We start from the raw sequence: 18,110 nt of genomic DNA, 5'->3' as shown, positions 1-18,110 counted from the left end.
GTGACATCATCAGTTTGTTGTAGCGATTGCACTGTCGTCAACCCATTGTCTTCACATCTTTGTTCCCACACTATCGTTGTCATATCATGGTTGTCACACCATGGTTATCACACCATGGTTATCATAACAGAGGCCCATTTGATTCGCCTGCACCACTGTGAACCAGTTCCCGGTGGTTCACGAGAAGTTCAGAAATTGTGCAGCTCGATTTATTCGGTGCAGACACAGCACGATATTTCAAACGAATGTCAAGGTGCAGACGCGGTGCAGGTGCTTTGCTTTTGCCGACTAATGTGCACGGAGTGCGTAAGTTTGAGAATTCCTGAAAACTGCTAGTTTGATTGGCTTCTGATATGTAAGTACACCTGCGCTTCGATCGACTCTGCAGATGCACGTAAACAGGGTTTTGACGGCGCTTGCGCATGTGTGCTGTTTTGTCTGCTGCACTGCTATTTTGCGCCTGTACGTTTGCACCAAGTTGGCACTAACAGTAGAGAGGATGCAGCAAAATTGTGGAACAGCCTGCACCTTTCCTGCCCGTTTTGAAACAAACGGCATGGCTCAGAGAGTGCCATTGCAGCATCGCTGAAACAAATGGCAATGTGCAGCTCGTGAACTGGTTCAGGTGGTGCAAGCGAATTCAACGTACCTCAGCATTGTCATTTCAGCGTCATCATGTTGTCATCATACTATTTCCATCATAATATTGTCCTGACTCTCTTCATACATTTGCATCGTCTATAGCTTTCAGAAATGCTTCACATGACATAATCAATAAAGGTGGCTTCTGCATTAATCTTCTTCTTTTTGACAACACTGTTGTGTATCCGGAATAGCTACCGTGTGCCTCTGTTTTCTTGTTCTAGTGCACTGAAAAGCTGAATGTAACTCAAAAGCTGCATGTAGTTCTCAACACCTGTCTCTTGTCCTTAGTGAATTCTGTGTATTTGCAGTGAAGCAGTAGGCAGACTGGAATGTTCATGAAGCACTTAGCCAAGTTTGTTTGTGCTGTGCCTAAAGTACATTTAGCCTTCAGAATATGCAGGGTGTTTCAACAAACACTTTCAAAAATCTTTAAAAGTTGCCTGTGGCAGGTATCACAATTCTAGTACGTGAGCTGGTCTACTCGAAGTGGCAGACAATACTTGCATAAAAAATGGAGATGCACTATCGTCTAATTAGTAAAAATCCACTAAGTTTTGGACTAATTACATTATGGCCCATATTGCAATTTACAAATTATAGCCGTCGAGTTTGCAACGCGGATCCACTTGGAACGAATTTTCAAGATGATACCAGTTCCGAGATATAAATTCCCGAGCGTTGCGGAGAAATGCATTGGCATTCAAGTTAATTTTTCAACAAAACGTAGTTTCATGCACTGAAGCACAACTGGAATGCCAATGCATTTCTCTGCAAAGTTCGGGAATTTATATCTCGAAACTGTTGTCATCCTGAGAATTCGTTCCAAGTGGATCCATCTTGCCAAGTCCACTGCTAGAATTTGTAAATTGCAATATGGGTCATAATTGGCTAAAATTAATTCGTAAATTCTTGTTAATTAATCAATCTTGCATTTTAATTTTTTGTGCAAATAGTTTCCGCCACTTCGAGTAGACCGGCTCATAAACTAGAATTGAGCTATCTGCCACAGCCAACCTTTAAAAAATTTTGAAATTGTTTGCTCAAACACCTTGTATAACACAATGCAGTGTGACAGTACGAGGACACAGAAGAATTTTGACATGCACAGCACCAACACGCTTTAGCCAGTTTCAGAATATAGCTAATTACAGTAGGCATGCAAAGAGGCCCAGTACACCACTGAGTCTAATCTTTTTGTACTTCTGTTGCCACATTTGAGGTTGTTTTTTTCTTCTTTTCATGTATCGTTTTGTAAGATGTTACAGTGTGCAACATTTCTTAAGGCTAGCTGTGCGACATTGCAAGTACTTGCAGCACGAGCAGAGGAAGACGGAATAGTAAAGAGCAGAGCAAGAGAAAGGAGACCGCTCTCCATCTTGTCTCATTGCATATGCTGTCTTCATAAGCATGTGCTGCACGTTCTTGCCGCATGCAAGATATGTGTGAACAGGTTTTAACTGGGAATGCGGTTTTTGCATACTGGTTGGTTGGAGCAATTTGCCATTATTTCGCACCTCTGGGAACAGTTGTACTCTACTTCATATAATAGCAGACAATGCTGCAAAGGCATTTTCTCACTCTGAATTTAAAGGCAAAATGTTTGCCACATGTATGAAAGGCTTAAGTACGTTTCATCTAATTTAATGCAACATTACATGTCCCGAGTTTTAGGTTACAATATACGATATATTTACATAGAAGGCATTACCGATACGAGCCATGGAGAAACGAAAGCATAGGAGAGGCCCCGGCTAGCCTGGATCAGTTGAGTGTGTGGCGGAAGTCACCTGTTTTTCGCAAGAGAGCACTGGGACTGGTGTGCCAAACATGAAGGTTGCCATAGCAACCGCACTCCTGAAGCTGTTGCTGCTGTTCTTGGCCTCTTACGAAAGAGGTTTTTCAGCCTTTGTCTCTCTTGCAGTACATTCTGTTTGTGAGACAAGCTGACCTTGGAGTGTGTGTAAACTTGAAAGTTTTAGATCTGTTAGCCAGCCAGCAACACACACACTCAAGTAATCACGGTGTAGGTCTTCGTCATGTTCTTTCACATGCCACAGAAAAACACAGCAGCACGTCTGCTTCACTAAAGCTGTTACAGAAGTTTCATAGGCTTTGTTCTGACGCACGTCAGCAGCACACACTTCCAGCAGCTCATAGCAATGCAAATTAAAAGCTCACACCTATCGGCTTCGGCAAGCTGATTAGACACACAAAGGGAGATGGCGCACCAACGTGGTTGCACTTCAGACTTCAACAATGTGATGTCAGGGCCTCTCCTATTTTGTTTCTTTCCTCCATGATGTGAACCTATCTATTATCATCAAATGAGCAGAATGGCATGTTCCTGCTACTGCTGGCCACAGTGCACCACTTGCATTTATGACCAAACTCTTTTTATGCCGCATAGTCGAAGTACAAAGGAGCATGAATAACACATTATTTGATGTAACCTGATGTAGGTGCACTATATGACACAGTTATTCAGTTGAAAGCTTGCAGATTGAAATATAACTGCACTTTGAAAGTGCAGAATGTAGACAGTGCTACTAGTGTTGTGTTCGTAGCATAGCCTGCAAAGTATGAAATGTGGAATAGTTCCAATGTAGTGTACTGATTGATGTATTAAGGGTTCCTGCTTTTGAACGTATTAGATCATAGCTGCTCCCGGAATTAATGCAGGTTTGGCATGCACTTTATGTTAATACATGTCAGTGATGGCGCTCTTGATTAAATAGGGTGTTCAAGCAAGTTGATGCTTTTTGCATGCCAAGATTCGCAGCTTTGTGATAGTACTAAATTAGTCTGGCAATCATTGATAACGTGGTCAATAAATTAAGTGTACTACATGAAGCGCAAATTTCTGTGGAAGCCAACCTGGCTAGGGCGAAACATTGTAAAGGGTAAAAAATGGATGCTGCACTATCTTCAGTAAGACTAAAACTGAAAAAAAAAGCATATTGGCTTCTCATGGTAGCCTTGTTCAATAAACAAAGCTTTCTCAAGTGACTGGGGAAGGCGTGTTATTGCTAGAGAACAAGGATCTCGCAGCACACATTGAATACAACTGATAGCGAACTCATCTCTGTTTCTGATTGCTGCCTGCATTACCTGTTCAGGCCTACTTAAGCAAATTATTTGAGCATATTTGTTCCTATAATTATGAACAAGGCTCCTATGTGAGGGTGAAACCTTCCTTTTCATTAATATATGGTTCAGCTTTATTGATTGGTGTAGCATCCTCATCACATTGTATTGCAGAATTTGATCAATATTAAGGACATATCTTGTAAAAGTTCTGGAACTACCTCTAATTCTCCACATTCTTTCACAAATTCTTCTCAGATTCTTAACAAATCCACTTATGAAGTAGTTTTGTATGCCTCCATTTGTGCCAGTGAAGCGTAGCTTGTTGAAAAAGTAGTTCATGATGTCAACATGTATCTTCCTATGCAGAGCTTTGATCAGTCAGTGCCGATCCTTGTGAGAATTCCCAAACTGTTGTGGGGTCCTTTAGGTTCCTGCGAGCTTATTGAAGTACTCAGGTGGAATTCCATTCGGCTCACATTAGTCATTGCCACACACATTTGCGCATTTGCACATTGCAACTTCATAGAATGTTGTCGTAGTCAACTGAGCAACTGGTGCTACAGCTGCGAGTCGTGTGAGTGTTGTGATTTACCCAGCAGCGGCAGAGGTGCAAAAAGGGTGCTAGATGTAGTGAAAAGTATCTATTAGAGGTTGACAGGCACAAAAGCCTAGCACTGTACTTGTCCTGCTGCTGTCACTTAGTTGCCGTTAGCACAGCACAGTTGCAGAAGTAGTACTCCTTACACTGTGTACTTATGTTGATGGGCACCTTTGCAGGAAAGCTAAGCACCCTCGAGAAAAAACGTGCCAAGATGGCAGCCTCTGCTGCGTCAGATGATTCAGCGTTTTATTGCTTACACTATATGCAAAACATGAGTCACTTGAAAGGGAGCAAAGTGCTGTTTGGGTTCTGTAATATCCTGTTGGTATGCATACATTGAAGCTTGCATAGTGCCCAATGAATGAAATGAAATATTACTTCGTGCATACATCTACTGGTTTACAGGCCGAGTCTTACGGGAGCATGAAGAGAAAAATTATTTGAACATGTTAGCAAGTTTCTTGTAAAATACTGAATCAACAGCCACTCTTATCAAAATTTAGGAATCTAAAGTTGAATGCCTTGTTACTACTACTAATGCTTGCAGGAACCGAGGTGCAACTGTGCCATAAAAATATCCTCGCTAGAGGATAAAATTAAGGAGTTGCAAGAAGAGAAAGAGAAACTGAGTTTGGAGCTTCAACAAGCACGGGACTGCCTTGGTAAGTTTGTCTCAAGCACGGCGCTTCATTACTACCTTCTAAGTATATTGAGTTGAAAATAATACTGCATTTTATTGTATCCTCTGCTGGGCGGCTGGGATGACCGGTGCTGGGGAGCTTGACCCGCAAGAGTGCCGTTGACTGGAGGCGGGGGAGGTTACATGGCAGCGCTGACGTTCTGGTGCTGGTGAACTCGAGCGGGAATCTACCTGGCTGGGCATCCTTTTCTTTTCGTCATGTCGCCAAGGCTATGGATATGCACTGAGGGTAGGTTGCCCTTCATGCGGTGTATGTTATCTCTCGCTTCTGAATGGGCCATGACTCCACTAGTAGTCTTTCACGAGTTCGTCTCTGTTTGGAGGATTTGGGTTTCCTGGAAATAAATTTTGTGGTCAGTGTCTTCAGAGTGTTCGGCGACGGTGCTGCATATACAGTTGAATGTTCTGACGTCGGATCTCGTGTTGTGCGATTCTTGCTTTTAGATTTTTGCTTTGCCTGATGCACGACGCCAGACAGTTGGCACAGCTGATTTTGTAGACGACACCTCGAGCTTTTTTTTTTTTTTGGTGGACGATCTTTTGGTTTAGGGAGGAGGATATTGAAAGTGTTTATCAGTTTGTGCACCACTTTGAGGCCTTTTTTAAACTATTCAGCTGAGCGCTTCACTGGTACCTCTGAAGTTAGGGATGGACACTCGTTGCTGGGGTTTGAGTTAAGTCAACGGCTGAAGGTTCCGTAGTGTGTCTCTTCGTTTTTGTTGTCGAGTTGTTTTTAGAATGAAGTCATCTGTGTAGTCATTCCTTTCAAGTTAGTTGAGAACCATTCTCTTTTCTTTCTTTTGATCAGATTCCGATGAGGAATGAGTTTCTGCTCTTTTGAATAAAGAATTCATAACAGATGCCTTGTGGTTTGCCAGATGGTCGTATTGGAAGTGAAGGTAACAGCCCGTGTGGGTTGGTTTGTGGTAGACTGAAATATTTAGAATGCCGTCTGTTCATGTAACTTGTACATCTAAGAATGGGAGCGATCCGTTCTGTTCGCTCTCATATGTGAACTGTATATCCGGGTATATATCCAGGTATCCGCTATCAACAGACCAAGGCATTTCATCCTCGGTGTCGTCGCTATCAGACAACTCCTTGTCCACTATCAACAGACCAGAGCATTTCGTCCTCGGTGCCGTCCATGGCATTTGAAATCCCGCACTTTCTAAAGGCCTTGTTGACCATGGCAGATGGGATCTTGCACTATGCATCTTTCACCCATCCAGCAAAGTCCTGCAGCGAGGTACGCTTCATTTTATTGGCGGGCATGATTTCGTGGCAGCCACTGACAAGCCATTCGGTGTAGAGTGCCCTAATTCTATCTTTCACTGGCTTGTTCAAATGAACATCGAGCGGCTGGAGCTGCGATGTCATGCTGCCGGGTATCGCAACAAGGTCAGTGTTGCATGCAGCCAGCTTGTCCTTGATGCGCTGGTCAAGGTGGCACCTGAACGCGTCGAGCACAAGCATCCCACGCAGACCCAAACTGCCACCGGGTCTCTTCCACCAAACGTTATCAAACCAGTCCGCATCCCAGTTCATGGTCATCCAACCTCTCATTTGCACGCACAATCATGCCACATCTGAAGATAAGATACGGCGTCAGCTTAGTGCCCATTCACAGTGCGACAAAGAATTGTGGTGACTAGATTTATCGTGGCCGTAAGACAAAACACTCACTTGTTTTTCGCCCCTTTCTTTTCAACGGTTGTGGTGGCAGGCATGTCAAAGTAGAGCGCCGTCTTATCGGCATTTCCAATCTGTCTGAAGTGGTAGCTGTTTCTATGGCGGAACTTCAAAACGAAACACTGAGAAGTGTACAATTTCTCTTCATATTCTTCGGGCAATTTTAGGCATATCCCTGTCCACCTTCGAAAAGAAAAGCCTTTTCTTTTCATAAAATTCGATAGCCAGCTCGCTTTGAAGTCGCTCCGCATTAGCCATTTCTGTAGGGCTAACTGCATCGCCCATACTTTGAGCAGATCGGTCGTCATAGGCCGCTGTGTCGCTCGCTGCTCTTGCACGTATTCCGCGAGCAGCTCTTCTATTTTGGCAAAGCGGCCCTGCTTCGTTCCACTGAAACCTTTCCTTGTTGCTTTGCTGGCGAAAATATTCTCCTTTTATTTGCACCTGTCCCGCACGCAAGTTTCGGGAACTTCGATTGCCTGTGATGCGGCCTGATTTCCGTTCGTCTCCGTGCACATAACTTTCCTTTTAAATGCAGCATCATGGTGAACTCCGCGTGTCTTCGCAGTCGGCACTTCCATGCCGATTGAATAAACGCAGAAAATAGGAAGACAGGCGGTAGACTAGGTTACACCAGCGCCTGGTTACACGTACAACATGGAGGTATGCACATGGAAGAAGCTACCGCAGCTAGGCTAGAAGCATATACGAGGCGGCCATTTTTCGAATGCCGATGACGATATGGCAACGTAGATTTAGGGTTGTACTTGATTGTAACGCGCATGCAATTGTTGGACCCATTTTATCGAAAAAAAAAGGTGTTCGTTAGATTCAAGTAAATAGGGTAGTCTCATCTCACGCTAAGGGCAAAGCATTACTGCTGTTTTTTTTTTGTGTGTGATATTGAAATAGGCTGTTTTACACTGTTAGGACTGCAGATGCTGTGCCCGAGCCATAAAGCTGGTTTTATTTCCAGTTAGCAGACGGCACCACAGCATTAGCACTGGTGATGTGTTGACAGTGTGCAAGGTCGTAAAAGCCTAATGGTGCACTGCATTACCTATTACTCCGCTCTAGTATGGTACGTGATGACTGGTGAGCAAATGCCAAATAGGTGCTGAACAGATGATGTGGCACGAGTGAACGTTTATGAGGACATGTACCCTTACTACGTACGAGATAAGGAGGCTGCAAGAAACTATTTAAAAAGCGTATAGATTAAGTGAAGCCCCACTGTCACATTCATGTAAATGCACCTTATGTTTACAATGCCAGAACATTTGTTGCATAAGTATACCTATCAACAGGATTGTAAGCAGACAATGCAGCATGTGTGAGTACGCTACGAGGGGCGTTCCGCTTTCGTATTGGCTAAGGGGTCTTGAAACTTCCACAGTGCTCCAAGGAACTAGTGAGATAGAGTATAGGCAACAACCAAAACAAACAGTGTTGGCCCTGTGCATGTGTGCACTCATTCTCTAGATGCTTTCTTTCCCTGCTATCTCAACAGAAGCTCGATCTGTTGCTATATTGTTTAAACATCAGATGAAACGTCGGTTTAAACCAAAACCTGTGTATAATCAAAAGTAGTCGCACTGACATCTATCACAGTGATGAACTAGGTGCTGGTCTTACTGCTGCTACTGCATGTGCACAATGTTGTTTCTGTGTATCATCTAAACACGTTCCAGCCTGACCGATATAGCAGCTTCCACATGAGAGCGTGAACTTGTAAACCACCTCAGCTCTGCATGTAACAAAGCACGTTTCATTCTTTTTCTTCTGAATATAAAGGATAATGATACTAATTGCAGTCTACAGGTAGAAAGCCAGATAGATGCAAGCGGAGAGCTTTCCGATTTTGCTGCAGGTAGCCACAGTTGCTACAGAAAAAAAACAGTTGTCTGATGAAATTCTAGGAGTAGTTAACTACTGTCCAATAGTTTCCATTCATTGAGGTGCCTCACTGTCAGGCAGCCTGCAAATGTTTCTCGATTTAGGCAAAGCACTTTATTATTTCGACAATGTTATGTTTCGTTACTGTCATTTAACGAGGGAAGAAGGGAAACAGAGGGGCTCTGTTAAGGGGAACCATATAAAATTAACAGACAATGAAGCCAAGGAAAGCATAGAGGTAATTAGCTGTGGTTGAAATTGAAATGTAGAAAATAATGAAGGGGGGGGGGGAATGCAAGCGGGCAAAACTATAAATTGCTGCCAGTGGAGACCAAACCCTTACCCTTTGCATTAAGCATTACTGTCATTTTCACATTGCACAAGATACAATATACTTTTTGCTTCTCATTTGACAGGAAGTGCAGTTGGGAATGGCATTCTATGTATAAAATAATGTAAATAAAGCCTTATACTACTTTTTTTAGTAAAATGGGCTCCATGCAATCTTCCCATTTCACTTTGTTTGGAACTAAACAAATAATACATATTTGATGTTCCAAGGTTGTTTTTCTTGACTATTCGTACTAGATTTGGAAATTTTGTTATTTGGGCAACTCCAGTACACCTAAATGGTTCCTATTCTGTGATTTATACTGTATAACCATGTTTACATTGCATTGCTGTTTGCCTGCTGTCCTTTGTTTCAGAGGCTTCAAAAATGGTGAAGAGGCTGAAGCACCTCGTAGAAAAGGCTGCGGGAGCAGAAGAGAAATTGGTTTCTTCGCGCAAAGTAAGTTGAATTAAACTGTTGCCTCATACTAGTTTTTCTAGTTTAATGCTTGCCAGAAACTTCATATAGCTATTATCTTGTTTCATTTCTATGAGCTTTGAATAAATAACAGCTGCTGCTAACTTTATTCCGTGTTCCCAACCTTGATATAACCAAACTGCTGTAATGGAAACAATGAATTTTAAAGTGTGCAGCTTCGTTTTCAAGAACCATGCAGAATGACTAAACAATGTACAGACAAGACAACTCAAGAAATCTGAATGAGCCTCATTAGCAGAACATACACAGGGTGTCCTAGGTAATAAAGCCATAGAAGTGCTGCGCCAATTGAGCCATCTTGCTCCAAACCGTCAAGGTGTGCCAACCTGTATGCATGTTGTTGACCACCTTATGGACCAAGTGCAAACAATATTCGCGTTCTGTTTAGTTACATAATTAGTCAAGGTTATTTATCTTATCTGTGCAAAATATTACTCCGGACACCCTCGCGTCCTTTTTTTCTATTCTTTCAAATCAAAACTGGGATGACGTCTTTTCTTCTGAGACCGTAGATGCAGCGTATGAGGCATTCATCACCTGTTTTAAACGCCTGTACCATGATCATTTCCCTGAGAAAACTGTAAAAAAGTCCACTAGAAGTCGTAAGCCATGGATAAATCGAGATTGCCTTAGAATGATTAAAAAGAAAGACCAGTTATACAAGAAATTTATGAGTACCAAGTCCCTTGCTGATCTAGGCAAGTTTAAACAATACCGCAATAAAGTAACGTCTTTTCTCAGAAACGAAAAAAACAAACTTTCTGTACAATGAGTTTGACAGCGAGTTCTGTGATGGTAGCGCACAAGTTTGGAAAAAAGTTAAACTATTAAACCGAGCACAGTCTACGTCAGGAGTTACAGAGCTTTGGTTTGAAGGTGAACGTATTGAGGGTGTTGCACTTGCAGATAAATTTAATACGTTTTTCAAAGATATTGTAAATACCGGTCTGAGTTCAGATTTCGCTTGCAACACTATACGACGGAATAGCAATAGCATATTTTTGGAGCCTACGGATGACACTAAAGTCTGCAGTACTTTTACTTCCTTTAAGAACAACAGGTCTTGTGATATAGATGGCATTCAAATTTCACCTGTAAAATTTGTCCTCACTCTAATAGCACCAGTATTAACTGATATTTATAACCGTGCCTTATCAAGCGGGTCCTTTCCAAAGCAGATGCAGAAATCTAAGGTAATAGTACTATATAAAAGCGGTGATAAAAATAGCATGTCAAGTTACCGACCGATTTCCATTTTACCGCTTTTTTCGAAAGGGTTGGAGAAAATTGTTGAAAAACGGTCAATAAAATTTTGCAATAGGTTTAAATTGTTATCAACAGCACAACATGGCTTTTTGCGAGGTAAATCTACCGAATCAGCTTTATTGTCTCAAAAAGAAATTATTCTTAACGCTTTTGAAAATAAAGAATTGTGCATCGGCATCTTCATAGATTTCTCAAAGGCTTTCGATCGCCTTAATCATAATACCTTACTTGAAAAATTAGACCTTTATGGCATACGTGGCACTCCACTTGAACTACTGAAATCGTACTTGCGTCATCGTGTACAATGCGTTAAAATAGGGCCACATATATCTTCATTTCAAACTATTACTGCTGGTGTCCCACAGGGTAGTATTTTAGGACCTCTACTTTTCATTTTATATATAAATGACCTTGTTTTGATTGTTAGCCAGCCGAAATTTGTAATTTATGCTGACGATGCAAGTTTATTTTTCACAGGTAGTTCCATACAATCTCTGGTTTCTGTTACTAACAATGCTCTTGATAAACTTAAGGAATGGTCTGAAGCAAACTCTTTACTCATAAACACGAAAAAAACTAAAGCGGTTCTATTCAGTACAAGGCAGTTTCCCACTCAACCCGATATACATATATACATAGGCGATTCACGTGTCCAGTTTGTAGACACTGTCAAGATTTTGGGGGTAATTTTTAGCAAGACCATGAGCTGGGACACTGAAGTTCAGTTCATTATGAGTAAACTGGCAACGTGCACCGGAATTCTCGCAAAATTTCGGCATTTTCTGCCCCAACGCATAAAATTAATTATTTACAATGCGCTGTTTGTATCCCACCTAAATTATTGTTTCTTGGTTTGGGGTACTACCACTAAAACAAATATTAATAAAATATACATGCTTCAAGAGAAAGCTGTACGCTACATTGCAAAGGTAGACTACCTTGCTCACACTCAGGAACTGTTTGCTCGTTACCAAATTTTGTCGATTAATACCGTGTACGAATATTACTTAGCATTAAAATATAAGCGTTGTATCCAAAATAACCAGCTTAGTTTTCTTGAATTACCCTGTCTCAGTCAAAATCTTTCAGAATACTCCTTTCGCAGAAAAGAAATTTGGCACATTCCCTTCTCCCGTACAATGTACGGGCAACAGATGCTCCGACATAGCCTGCCCACTGTTTTGAATAAATTATTGTCAAGGGGTATAATTCCTGAAACATGTTCACTTGTTGACATGAGAAGTGCACTAATTCACTAATATCTTCTTTTTGAAAGCCGCGTTCATGTGTTTTATTTTTTCGTATCTTGCTGCGATGTATCCTGTGTAATCTTATCTTGCTGCTATGCATTTCCGTGGTTTTTTTCTTACTATTATGCTGTGTTTTTTCTCTTTATGCTTTGTTCACAAGCTCATGCATATACGAGATATTTTTGCCCTTGTTAAATAGCCAGAGTGTTACTATGACTTTTACACTTTACGTTTTCGCTGTATGCCTTGTACAGGGGGGCTCGGGCGTCCCTCAAGTGATTGTGTTCACTTTTTGCCCGGGCCTACCCGCATCGCTGATTTTTTGGCGATGTAAATAAACTTCAACTTCAACTTCAAGCTTTAAATCTAGAACACAACGTACAATGGGTAAATTATAGACCAATTTAGGAAACACCTTAATCAGCGGTATTGTTCTTCCTACTGATTGTGAAATTCTTTTACGGTGTCGCTAAGAAGGCGCACAATATATGAAAAAAAAATACAGGGCTACATGGTTGCATGGCATCATCAGTGTTCTCACTAGTGTCGCACATGAACAAATGCTTCCGGTTTAAGCACTGCCACTGAGAAAGTTACAGGGTCATGATGATTTCAGGTTCTTTGTTCTGCTGATCGCTGTCAGGAATGGTTGCATCTGTTGCTTCTGCAGTGAAACTGAGATCAGTCGCTGGCCTGAATTTCAGTCAATGCCTGCCCTGCGTTCCTGCCCTGTAACTTATTCCATGGCAGTGCGCGAGTTTGGAAGATCTGTTTGTACTAATGTAGCACTTTTGAGAGTGCAATGGTCATGGCACACCAGCACATAGGCATGTCCATTTCTTCATATTGTGGGCTTTCTTTATGATGCAAAAGAATTGTGCAATTAGTAAGAAGATAAGTACCATTGATTCAAACATCTTGTAGAATACTCCACAACTTTGCCCATAATAGCCCACCTGCTTGGTTTCACTGAGACTGGCCGTATTGCAAATAAATAAATAAAAATAAACTTTTCCATGAAATTTTTCTCTAAATATGAAGCTCTGATAGTTAATAAGTTATACTGGGCTGACTATGCAAATACTACAATGCAAAAACCTGTGGTTGGCTCACTAGGATGACGAACAACGTGCTTTTAAATGTGTCCTATAACTCTATGTATGCACTGCATGTGAACACAAGGTAGAGATGCAAAGGTGATACACAAACCTCGAAGTGTAACTACCAGCTGTATATCCTTGTAGAAACATCAGAGCCTGTATTGACTTGTTTGTTCTACTAGACCTTTTTTTTTCATCTCTCCAGAACATTGGAGAGCTTGTCAGACTAAACAGTTGCAAGTTACGTTAAAACCTCATTCATGTTTACCCAAAATGCATACAGGTCTAACTATTAATGACGGTACAGCTATGTGAAACTCTGCTGTATTGAATTTTGCCCTCATCAAAAAGTTGTAATATCCTCCTGGAAATCCCCATGCAGAGGGATTTGCACTGTACTTTGTGTGTATTAAACTCTTGTTCACCACAACACTATATATATTGAATGCTGCACTGTTTTCCAGCAAGTGCACTTCTATGAATGGGAGTGAGTTATCACATTTTGCACCGTCAGAAAAACATTTCGTGCCGAAAAATTGGGAGTGGTGCTGTCAAGTAAGGCATTGAATGTGAATGCCAGTCCATGCCATGGATGTAAAATGAGCAGGGTGCATGTCTTGCTCGCTGGGCATAAGGCTCATGCACACTGTGGTTATGAGCCAAAGCAAATTGCCACTGCTTTAAGATTGCCGATATGCATTCCACAACAATGCACGGATGACAAGCTATGGTTTTACTGACTTGCTCCAGGCATGGGATACCAAACAAGATGTCTGCACCGCCATGTTTGTCTTGTGGACAAGGGGTTTCTACGACACCATTCAAGTGCCCTATTTTCGGCCCAAACCATTTGAACCGCACTCCCCACTTCCAAAAGATGTTTACACAGCAGTTTGGATTTAACAAAAGCAATTTATACGCCATATTCATATTTCATAGGAAGACCATTGCGACAGTGTGCAAAACTCGTTACAGCACAAGTCATGAGACCACAATTTGTGCTGAGCCTCCGGAGTACATATTGTTCCTGGCTATAGCTTTAAGTGCGAGTAGGAATGGACTTGGACGTTATACAAGCTGAAGACCACTGTTGAATCTAAGTGTCTGTTTAGTGCGGTCATCACCGATGCAGTGGCCAAAGGGTAAGGGCCAAGAGGCCGATAACGCGTTGAAGTGCAAAGTTGCACACGAGAAGACACGGACAGACTTGCATGGACAAGTGCTTCTGACAGGCTGTTGGTTCTAAAGCCGAAACCCAGCACTACTGCCTGGCTGACGCGATGCTGACATACACAATTGAACAAAAATGATATATTCTGCCTTTCGGTTCTGTGAGCAGAACTGCTTAAAGTGTTGGTGCTGTACTATGCCAGACTGCCGGTCTAGGGCAACAGTCTCTTGAGCACGCACTGCCTTGTTGCATTATTCACACGAGATAGCCCACCCACTCTGCACACATACTGTGTATTCGAAGAATGTATCGCAAGGAAACCGTATACAACAACCAGTATGTCAAAATTCTTGTGTGCTGATGAGAGAAATTTCAATGATTGATTTCTATTGCACTAATGACAGCCAGGTAATGTACGGTAACCTACGGTTGACATCGGTGATGGTGTGCTCATAGAGGAGGGGACACTGGCCCGTATTAAAAATGACAGTAACGGGTCGGCGTGCCGAGTTGCCGGGGGTCTCCTCCGGGCCACGTTTGCCCCAGAGGAACTAATAAACAAGCCTCTCTTCGACAAAAAATCTAACGCCCACAAAGACTTGTGGCAAAAGAGGGGTTGGACCCACGGAGGGTGAACGCCGTGCTGGGTATGTATGCGAAATCCTTCTGTGCGTTGAAGGACATATGTTGTAACCTCAAGTGCGAGCTATTCTCTTGCCTGTTTGTACCAATACTGCCAGCAATGAATCCTACTTCATTCGGCGTTTTTCTTGACTAGCAGTAATGAGTCATGCGTGTCAGCTCAAGTACTCTTGCAATCAAATTGTAGTTTTCATTGTAGAGAATATTATTGTACTTTAGGCAAAACTCATTGCTGTCATATTATTGTTTGCAATAAATATTTCGGATAAACCATGTAAGAGAACTAATAATTGGGCGAGTTGGTAAGCATTCACGGTGAAATTTGTAGTGCGCTCAATAGACCGGGATGCAGAGAAGTGGATACATGAGCGCTTACTCACAACTGTTTATTTTGGAAGGAGACAGAATATAAAAGCGCAAGCTATCTGCACTGAGCATGTGCAAAACGAGTCATTTTTTTATATAAACAGATTACAAAGCTTCAAGCAGTATTCAAGAATACAAATTCTTCGTCAATGATTGCAACCAATGGTTGACTGATGCATCTTTCAGCACACCTTATTATATGGAACGCTTCTGTAATTTCATGTGTTTGTTTATTTTTATTCGAAAACAAAATATCGGGGTCAAAACATACCAGTTCACAATGACCTAGGTTGCAGCGGTTAGACAACTGCAAATGATTTTCTTTCACATTCGCACTTGTCTAACCACTGCAACTTATGTCATTGTGAACCGGTATGTTTTTACACTGATATTTTGTTTTCGAATGAAAGTAAACAAACATATGAAATTACAGAAGCGTTCCATATAATAAGACGTGCTGAAAGACGCGCCAGTCAGCCATTGGTTGCTATCATTGACAAAGAATCTACTCTTAAATACTGCGTTAAGCTTTGTCATCCGCTTATATAAAGATTGATGACTTGCATATGCTCCGTGAGGCTAGCTCGCACTTTTATGTTCGCTTTCCAAAAATAAACAACTGTAAGTACTCGTGTGTCCACCTTATCTGCATCCTTGTCTATTGTGCACGCTACAAATTTCGCTATGAATAAACCTTGTAATTGACTTTTTGAGTGGGTAAATTATTTATGCAGAAAATTGGTTAAGAAAACATTTTGGGAAACAAATTTTCAGGCCACAACTTTAGGGGCTCTAACAATAGTTGTAGGCTGTTCCCTCTTGCAGAAACGACCTTGCACACTTTTCTAATTTTAATAATGCGTAGTAAACACCACACAGCAAAGGATATGCAGTGCGAAATGTGCCCCATCCTTGCCATTTCCTCTGCAAATATACAGAAATGATGGCTACAATTTCAGCATTCCAGTGAATTTGCATGTGAACCTCATTAAAAAGTTCTTTATATGTGATCCACTAACCTGGACATGTTAACACTGACCATACTGTTTCTGTGCAGGGTTCACTCTACAGACATACCCAGCGACTTCAGCACTGAGTGTGAAGAACACTCTGTCGTCCCTGCTTGCCCGTGACTACACGGCTGCCATAGCAAATTAACTTATTTATTATATTTATTTATTTATGGATGGATGCAATATTTCAATGAAGGCCGTGCCTGACTGCCGCATTCTATGAATAAACTTCTTTTAGTGCAAACTTGCATCTGGTTTTCATGGTACATGGACTTTCTAGGTTGCATATTGCCTTTTACCAACATGTTCACACATACAAATGTTACTAGGGGGGGCTCATAAAACGTCAGTAGCAAGTACATAAGCACATGTAAGTAAAATGTCCCCACAATGTCACTACGGAGCCTAAAGACTTGTGCTGGTTGATGGTCACTATATAGAATGTTTACGGACCATCTATGAGCATGCTTCAATTGAAGTGCAGTGGCCAATTGTTGACGGGATGTTAAAGGGTGTATAAAGACAAATGTTAATAGGCGATTGGTAAGAAGTCGACGACGTCTACAAGCATTCTTCCATTGGAAGAATATTAATATGGTGTATGAAGAAAGCTTGATAATACGGGATTGGTAGAAAGTTAACAGAAAATATATGAACATTTTTCTTTTGAAAGGATGTTAATATGGTGTATAAAGAAAGTTTGTTAATAGGGGATTGGTAGGAAGTTAACAGAAAATATATGAACATTTTTCTTTTGAAAGAATGTTAATATGGTGTATAAAGAAAGTTTGTTAATAGGGGATTGGTAGGAAGTTAACAGAAAATATATGAACATTTCTCTTTTGAAAGAATGTTACTAGGGTGTATAAAGACAAATGTTCATAGGAAATTGGTAGGAAGTTTAAAGACATCCTATGAACATGTTTATATTGGGAGTTGGAGGCCAATTGTTTCTAGGATGTTACTAGAGCGTTGGTAGGATGTATAAAGACATTTGGTAGAATTTCAATTGACTGTTGGTAGGTTCTAGTAACAAAAGTCTATAGACTGTCTAAAAAATGTTGCTATAAATTTTTATAAGGGCGGAAGCGGCTGTCTGCTAAGACGTGCGACTCGTCCGCCGTGAAGGTATCTAAGTGCGTTCGGTATCGTCTTCAGTCACACCTGTGTGTGATCTTTGATGAGATCACCTGTGCCGTGTGCAAGACGGGTGTGTTGCAAGCTTAAATTGTCATCGACGTCCGAGCCGTTTGTAAACGCTCGCATACCCCTCCAAGCCGCTGGAGTAAGGGTCCGCCACGACCCCCAGCCGACCGGTGGGGATGTTCAGTAATGTCTTTATGAGTTTGGCAGCAGTAGGCGCTGACCCATCCCTTTGCCGGAGCATTTGCCGACGGCCGTCCCAGCCGCTGGATTTCAGTGTCAGCCACGACACCGGGCATGCACGTCTGGCCTTGCGTTACGACCCTTGGTCTTGACCGGCGTACCCATTGTGATTTCAGAGTTGCCCGTCCAGAACATGGACTTTACTGCCCGTAGAACAAAGTGCTCCAGCCCAGCTGCGCTTGTAACTGAGACGTATTCGCTGTTTTAGGTTAGGGAAATTGAAAATGAAATTGGTATCAGTTATTAGAACGCGGGGCAGACAGGGCGTCCTACGACGCGTCCACACGCGGGCCGCCCCGTGGATAATCTGGCAACGACTCGTAAATAATATGGGCCATTCTGATGAGGATTGCCCGATTTTGCTTGGGCCCCAAAATGTGTGGGTACGCGGCCGTGTCAAGACGGCCCCCCGGCGCGCCCGTAAGCTGCGCCGCGAGTGCCGCTGTGAGATGACATTCAGTCAAGT

General features: G+C 42.0%; 1 long non-coding RNA gene across 2 annotated transcripts; it reads left to right on the top strand.

Annotated features, from left to right (window-relative positions):
* The first annotated feature begins 2,919 nt into the window (after positions 1-2,919).
* Positions 2,920-16,506, top strand: LOC129381966 (uncharacterized). 2 transcript variants are annotated; one of them, XR_011890701.1, is made up of 3 exons: positions 2,920-4,995; positions 9,329-9,411; positions 16,303-16,506. It is a non-coding gene; the product is annotated as an uncharacterized lncRNA (long non-coding RNA). The 2 variants fall into 2 exon arrangements; XR_008610037.2 differs by lacking the exon at positions 2,920-4,995 and adding an exon at positions 5,014-5,262.
* The last annotated feature ends 1,604 nt before the right edge of the window (positions 16,507-18,110 follow it).

This window comes from Dermacentor andersoni, chromosome 10, assembly GCF_023375885.2.
Source record: "Dermacentor andersoni chromosome 10, qqDerAnde1_hic_scaffold, whole genome shotgun sequence".
Taxonomy (NCBI): domain Eukaryota; kingdom Metazoa; phylum Arthropoda; class Arachnida; order Ixodida; family Ixodidae; genus Dermacentor; species Dermacentor andersoni.
Note: the sequence above shows the minus strand (reverse complement) of the source record. Positions and strands in the feature narration are given on the sequence as shown.